At 47.8% G+C, this 8,051-nt stretch overlaps 1 long non-coding RNA gene across 1 annotated transcript; it reads right to left on the minus strand.

The window, feature by feature from the left end:
* Nucleotides 1–318: 318 nt before the first annotated feature.
* On the minus strand, nucleotides 319–1,824 carry LOC135315637 (uncharacterized). Its single transcript, XR_010375125.1, has 3 exons — nucleotides 1,786–1,824; nucleotides 594–753; nucleotides 319–372 (listed from the first exon to the last, which is right to left on the minus strand). It is a non-coding gene; the product is annotated as an uncharacterized LOC135315637 (long non-coding RNA).
* Between the last annotated feature and the right edge of the window lie 6,227 nt (nucleotides 1,825–8,051).

Genomic DNA, 8,051 nt, shown 5'->3' on the forward strand with positions numbered 1-8,051 from the left:
GCCCCACGCCCCTCCCCTCTGCGACCCAGCTCACCTCAAACGCGCATCCAGGCTCAAAGGCAGCCGGCGCACAACCTGCAACGCCAAAGACAAACGCTTCAATTGGGTGGCCGTACGACACCTTGCTCTCAGACAACAGCCTGGCCTTCAAGCCCCTCACCTCTCGGACCTCTCGTCGGCACGCGGCGTCTCCCCTCGAAGCTTGCGTGCGGCACCTGCAGGAACCCAAGCAAAAAAAGGACCCGATCAGGTGCTGCGGGAGTCTCAGGACACCCGCACCAACCCCCCATCTCAGACACGCACCTTTGCCTCGATAGCGCACCTACCTGGCCTCCATCAGATACGGTTGCCATCTTGAGGCTCGCCCACCACCTGCAAGAGCCAAACGCATGTTGTTCACAACCACCTGCAACGCGACCCCTCAGGACGAATCGCTACGCTTCAGCCCACCCGTCACCGCTCGCCCTGTGCGATTCCCCTCCTGTGCCCGGATCCCGCTCGGCTCCTCGCACGCGCCCAAAGAAAAACACCATAATGGGCTCATAGAGCCAACAGCCGCATCTTCCCTCTAGATACACCGCACACCAACTCACCTGCTGACAGCGCCGTCCTCCATCACCCTGCACGACTCCTCCCTCGGCACCTGCCAAACCGGTGTCAAACAAGTCACCTGCATGCACGGCGACAGCTGAAACACGACACAGGTCTCGATCGCATGCAGGAACACCCCTCGAGAGCCCAACTAGGGCGGCTCTTAAACATGAGCACAATACATCAAATATTAAGCCCAGCACACAGACAAGCCAGAACACCCTTGACATGCTACCTGCTCAGCTATGAGTCTAGCTCCCTCCCCAGACACCTACGGTTGTTCGCGGGGCCCACAAAACCCAACAGGAATTACTTCCCTCACCCGCCGAAGACAGCCAGTCGATCCGAGACGGCTGCAAAATTCCTTCCCCTCCTCCCCCACCCCCGCAAAGCCTGGGCGCATCCCTAGATGCCAGCACCACCCACCTCGCCCTGACTCTACATCCCCGGGCGGGGCGGCTCCAAGACAAACGCAGAACAACGCTACGGAGAACGCTACAAGCAACGGACCCCGAAGGATGAGAGGCAGCTCTCGGAGAGAACGACGACACCCAGACGGAACCCCCCGTCCGGCAAGACCGCCTGCGGGACCCCGACGGTGACGTCGGCAGGCCCTACGGCAACGCCAGAGAACGCCAACAGCTTCGCGGCCCGTGACAAGAGCTTCTTCTCACAACCGAGACGACAGACGCGCACGCAGCCCAGCATCAAGACCTAACCGCCTAAAGACGCGAGGAAGAAATGCCAGTCCCCAAAAAACTCACAGCGACAGAGCGGCGCCGCTCACGCGGCCGAGAACGACGCCGCCCAAGACGACCGTCCGAGACGCCAAAACGATCCACGCCTGAAGCTTGCGACGCCAAAAGAGAAGCGCCCGATGGGCGCCGAGCCCACGACTAGGGCCTCGCCGGGCCGTAGTAACGCTGCCGAGGCACCTGCCTGTCTCTTAAAGAACAAAGAGAACAACCGAGACCCGAGGAAGGTCGGAGACACCCAACACAAAACACACACGCTGCACAGTAACACACACAGCCTGGAACCGCCCTGCCCGCCACACGTTCCCGTCACATTGAAGAGGAACCTGCTCCTTTTCCCTGCTCCCAAAGGGGACCGCTTCCCGGACAGCCCGCTCCGCTGCGCCATCTTTAAAACCCCTCCGTCCCGCAACCCCTTCCCCAGCACCGTTGCCTCAACTTAGCTTTCAAGGGGCCGAGAGTCTCGGTCCGCCCATCCTTCAGATACGGCTCGCCCAACACCTGCAAGAGCCAAACGCATGTTGCTCACAACCACCTGCAACGCGACCCCTCGGGACGAATCGCTACGCTTCAGCCCACCCATCACCGCTTACCGTAGCCTTCGCTGAGGTCTCATCACCACACTGTGTCTCTCCCACAAAGCCTACATGGAGCACGTGCAAGAAATTAAGACGATACATGCTACGACACTATCCACGCCGAATCCCGTTCTCACACATCTTTTCTTTGACAGCGTGCCTGCCCAGCCTCTGTCAGTTCCAGCTGCCACTTTGAGGCTCACCCATCACCTGTAACACACAAGTAACACAGGTCACTTTTACCTTCGCTATCAACAAAACACCTCAGAAAGAACCGCTACTTCAGCACACCAATCACCTCTCACCTTGATCCACTGCCCTCCCGTGTCGAGCTCAGACTTGGCTCATTCCTACTGCCTTCTAACCCCCAAAACACACTGCAGACTCATTCAGCCATCAGTCACCTCTTCCTTCTATATACCACACACCGGCCTACCTTCTTACAGCATTTCCCCGGCTTTCCTCTGTCACCCTGAACAACTCCTCCGCCGCCTCTGGAAAAAAGGACATGGTAGAAGTCACCTGGATGCACAGCAATAGCTTAACCGATCCATAGGCTTTGCTCCCACGTAGGAATACCATGTAGAGCCCAATTACCACCTGCCGTTAAAAGACATACGGTAACTCAAGCATTACACCCTATACACGTACAAACCTGAAGACCGTTAGGATGTACTCTCAGCTAGCACTCCAGCTGCCAGCTACAGTCATCCCCTTAAAATCTACAATATACTACTAAAGTTACTGACCTTTCCCATTGCTTTTGGCTATCGGCTCTGCACAAGGCTACGCAGGGTTTTACAGAAGTCTATGGATATTAACTATCCACTTGTATCTCTCTTCTTTTCCTAAAGAAACAGCATATATAAATTCCCATACGTAAAAGCATACGGAACACTCATGCTAACCCCTACCTCATCTTATCAATACCCTTAACAGTTAATGTCGACACCTTCCAGATTACAGAAGAGAGTTAATAAAAATAATTTTAAGATTCAATAAAGTTGAGAATTCCAATAATAAAAAGAAACATACTTAAAACTAAAAGGAAAAAATAACAGAACAGCATACTATCAAGCCATCTTACCACACCTGAACCTCCAATGCACTATTAGATAAGGAAAAACATATAAGTTTAGACAAAAATGATCTTTCAAATTTAAATGCCACCAACCCTTATCGAGTTCTAAAAGCCTTACATCCCACAAACATCTGCATTTCTTTAAATATCAAAACATACCTATGCAAAAGATTTAAACAGCTCAAAACTTACAATTAAGTGCAGGAACACTAAAGCACCCACACTGGAGAAACCCAGGAGGAAAGTGAGCTCCCTCACCAGAGGCTGTGGCTCATATTCCCCGGGCCCTGCCCACCACCCTTCCCACAATCACCTGGGAAAGGGGAGGGGTGAACCACCACAGGGTATAAAGGCAGCTGAAGGAACAGCAGGGAGTTTTCTCAAGTACTTTATGTTTACAGCATGGAAGAAAACTAAAAGAGTGGTTCTTACTGCAATTATGCTACCGTTTGTTTTTCTTCACCTACGTGTATTGCAGCAGCAACGTAGCCAGGTAGGAAATTACATTTCATTTTCCTGGGATGCATACAGGGAAAAACCGTGTCTTACTAATTTATAGAGAAGAACAGCTCCTGGATTATAACAACACTATTATGACCGTTAGTTGCATGTTTTACTTTTCTGTAAAACAGAAGAGTTATACAGTTATGGTTCACTTCTAGCAAAATCACACATACTATCTACATACTAGCAGAGCTATAGTCTAGCTATGACTGAATGGCAAAGTGAATTAAATCTCTGGTTCAAACAAAATTATTTTGTATAAATCACTGATAATTCAGAGTAATTTTGACACTCCCTGACTGATTTCCTTAAGAGATTCATAGCAGTCTCAAAGGACAAAAATTACAAAAGGGAAATACAGGAATGGTATCAAAAGTTATATGAAGAGTCCTAATGAGCATATAAGCAGCTAAATAAAGAATAAATGGGGAAGTGCAATAAAAACTCATTGAGACGTGTGTTGCTAAAAATAGATCCACGCTATTGATTCTCCAAGAAGCTCAAGAGAAGGTCAGAGCCACCCGTAGATATTTTTGGGGTACCAGATACCAAAGAGAAACATACAATAAGACAGAAAACAACTTAATTACTGCAGAGTACAAAGATGGCTTTAGGAAAGGTACTGGCAGAACAAGAGGCATTGTCACAGGGATAGGAATAGTTTCTAATGGGCCAGAGAAACTAAAGCAGTGGTGAGAATGCAGGAAGCTCAAAAGGGAATTCACCAAACTAACAGATATTCTCGGGGGAGCCGGAACAGGGGGCGGCAAAGAATTGAGAAAACAAAATGGGGATCGGGGTAGCAGATACCGACTCAGGAATAGAGCTGGAGGGTAAAGAGGGGTGCAGAGTGCCCTTCTGAGCTAGAACAGTGTCCTGAGCTATAGGGGATGTCTCACGGGAACTCAGCAAACGGAGCAGAGGAGTGCCGAGGGAGCCCGAGACACCAAAGCGGGAGCCTGAGGGAAGTCTAGGAAAGGACCGTGACTAGGATAGAAGATGTCCTGAGGAAGGCAGAGAGACAGAAAAATATTTGGGGATGTGACAATTACATCCAGAGGGCATCTGAGCTCAGTAAACGCAACGTGAGAAAGCCAGGGAACAAATGGAGGCACAAACAGGAAGAAGAAAGGACAGAATGACTGCTGTGCGCAGCATATACAGACTCGGGAAATCTTCAGATGGTGAGAGAGGGGCGCGAGTGCCGCGGCAAAGCTAAAAGTGCGCAGAATGCGACCTCAAGGGGACCGATAGGTGTGGCGGCACCATGAGGGGTCCCGGATGAGGCGCAGAGACAACAGAATGCTCTGGGAAATGAGGATACGGTCTGGAGGTGTGTGACCAAATTACAGATCTCCTCAGGAGCCGGGGACCGGCTGGAGGTACCGTAGTCAGCAGACGGTATGCTAAGAGTGCTCCGAGGCACAAGCAAACCCGAAGACTATGTTCAGAGATAACAAGGGAAGACCAAAGTCCGCTACTGAGCTAAAACAGGGTTGTGGGACGCAAAGGGGCTCTCTGGACGCACGGCGACTGGGAGCGGAGGGGTCACGAAAAGCTCGCGGGGTAAGAGATTGAAAAGGAGAGTAAATGCTACCAAAATACTGTGGAGCACAGGGAAGGTCTCGAGAGGCATCCTAGATGGCATAGAAAAGAAAAAGGTTGCTCTTTTTTGGTAACAGATGTCTCGGGAGAGGTGCGATTGTGACAAAAATGTGCCGCTGGGGAACGTCTAAGACGGTGAGGTAAAAGGACGATGAGGTAAAAGAATTAAAAAAGCTGTGACACTAACAAAAGACAAGAAATGATTCAAGTGCTAATACAGCCAATGGATAACATGAGGCAGAAAGGTTAAAAACTGATAGTAAAGAAATAGGGAAAAACATAAATACCAAAGGTCAATTGAATTGGAGATGTAGAAAAAAATTAAACAATGAGGGATGTTAAAAAACAAAGAGAAAAATGAAAAGACAGAGACAGCAAACTGAAACGGGAGCGAAAAGAAAGTTAAAATGCAGCGGTACTAATGAAAGATAAGAAATAATTCTGAGAAACAGCAAAGGGAATAACAGTAGACAGAACACTGACATTAGGAATGGGAAGGGCAAAAATAAACAGGGACCGCAATCTAAAAGAGAAAGCAAATTTTTAAATCTGTGACACTAAGTGAAGAGAAGAAGTAATTTTAAAATAAGACAGCAAAGGGGGTTAAAATTGGCATAGAAAAGGTTTAAAAAGCAAGGGGATTATGGAAATAAAGATAAAATTTAACCCATAGGGACAGCAAACAGAGATGGATAAAGAAAACTGGTAAAGTGATGGTGTTAAGGGAAGACATATACTTTAAAGAAAACAGAGCAAAATAAGCACAGGACACTGGCTAAAGGAAGAAATCTGAAAAATGACGGGGATTAGGGAAACCGAGAGCAAACTATTAATAATAGGGATGAAAAATAGAAAAATATTATAAAAGCAAAGGTACTGCTACTAAAGACAAGAAATAACTCTAAAACATAAAGACACCAGATAAAATTATACAAAATTTTAGAGGCAAATACAATTCAAGAAATGAGGAAAAAGATTTAAAAATAGCAAAGGTCAAGTAAAATGGAAATGTAGAAGGTGGAAAAAGCAAGGTCATTAGTAAAACAGAAGAAATAATTTTTTAAAACTTCCAAAGGAAGTTAACTTACACATAACATTTAAAAAGGAAGGGCTTATAGGGAAATAAAAGAGAAAAATTAAAACAGAGACGGTAACCTAGAAGAGAGGTAGAAAGAAAATGGAAAAAGCGAGGGCGCTAGAGAGAGACGAGAAATAATTTTGCAAAGACAGCAAAGGGAACGGAGGTTGCTGTAGAAAGAATGCTTAGCAAGCAGTGAGTATTAGGAAATAAAGACAATCTTATGAAATAGGGACAGCGACCCCAAAAAAGACATAAAAGGAAATGTAAAAAGCGAGAGCGCTATGAAAAAGAAAAATAATTGAGAAGTAACACCAGCGAAAGAGACAAAAGGAGAAAACTTTAAAAGCCAAGGGATTAAGAGACAATAATAACTAAAAAATAGTAACAGAATTAAAACACAGACATAAAATTTAAAAAGTGATGGTGCTAAGGAAAGTGTTGAAAATGAACAAGTGACCACAGCAAAGGTGTTAATAGTACACAAAAAGAACACGATAAAAGCAAGGGTGGTTACGGTACCAATGGAAAAAAATTAAAAGGGATTGAATAAGGAGTTCCGCTATCTCAAAGGGGGAAAAGCATTCTTCCTTGGGAATTTGCAGGGCTCGGGGAGGCGGCTTTAAGGGAGACTTGAAGGGAAAGGGATATAGCCAGGCTTGCTAAAGAAGAGCCTAGGGGCGGCGTGCCGAGCTCGAGGGTGAAATCGATGTCCCAGCTTGAGCGTGTCTATCCTGGTGCACGCAGCACGGATGCCGTAAGGCGGGAGATAGAAGCTGTTTTGCAGAGGGATAGCTTTGGTTTTCTTGCCGTCGCAGACATCGCAGAATCATAGAACATTCTGGGTCAGAAGGGACCCACGAGGATTAGAGTCCAACTCCTTTCCCTGCACAGGACAACCCAAAATTCACCCCACGCCTCCAATGGTGTTGCCCTAGTGCTGCTTGATTATTGTCAGGCTTGGCGTTGTGCCTGCTTCCCTGGGGAGCCTGTTCCATGTTCCGTGGCCCTCTGAGTGAAAAACCTTTTCCTAATACCCACCCTAAACCTCCCGTGGCCCATCCTCCTGCCGTTCCCTCACGTCCTATTGTTGGTCACCGGAGAAAAATGATTGGCACCCCCTCCACCCCTTGTGAGGAAGCTGCAGAGGGAGATGAGGTCTCCCTGTCTCTAGGCTTAATAAACCAAGTGACTTTAGCTGCTCCTAGTACAGTTTCTCACCACATGCGGTGGGATGCCTCGTACGATTCGAGTGCTGTGACGGATGGCTCTAATCTCTTACGAAAGGTTAGGCAAGGAAGGAGATGTGGTGGGGTGGCTCTGTATGTTACGTAATGTTTTGGCTGTAGAGAGCTCAATGATTAGGAGGATGAGGTTGATGGCTAATGGGTAAGGATGAGGGGAAAGGCGAACGAGGCAGGTATCCAGCTGGGGGGGTCTGCTGTAGACCACCTGACTGTAATGAAGAAGTAGCTGAAGAATTCTACAGGCAGCTGGCAGAACTCTCCCAATTGCTACCCCTTATTTTCACAGGGCACTTGAACTTACCAGATGTCTGCTGGAAAGAAAACGCAGCAGAGGAAACTGTCTAGGATGTTCGTGGAGCACGTGGAAGGTAAGTTCCTGATGCAGCTGGTAAATGAGCCTACTGGGGAGGTGTCTTGACTGAGCTTTAGAAACAGAAGAACTGGTGGGGGTTGGAAGCCATTTTGTGCCTAGCGACTGCACCCTGATGGAATTCCTGATGCCTGGCAAAATAAGGAAGGGGGGCTGGCAAAATCTATACCGTGGACTTGCGGAGGGCAGGCTTTGGACTCTTCGGGACGCTGGTTAAAAGGGTTCCTTGGGAGGAAGTCCTG

Source organism: Phalacrocorax carbo, chromosome 13 (genome assembly GCF_963921805.1).
Source record: "Phalacrocorax carbo chromosome 13, bPhaCar2.1, whole genome shotgun sequence".
In the NCBI taxonomy this organism is placed as follows: domain Eukaryota; kingdom Metazoa; phylum Chordata; class Aves; order Suliformes; family Phalacrocoracidae; genus Phalacrocorax; species Phalacrocorax carbo.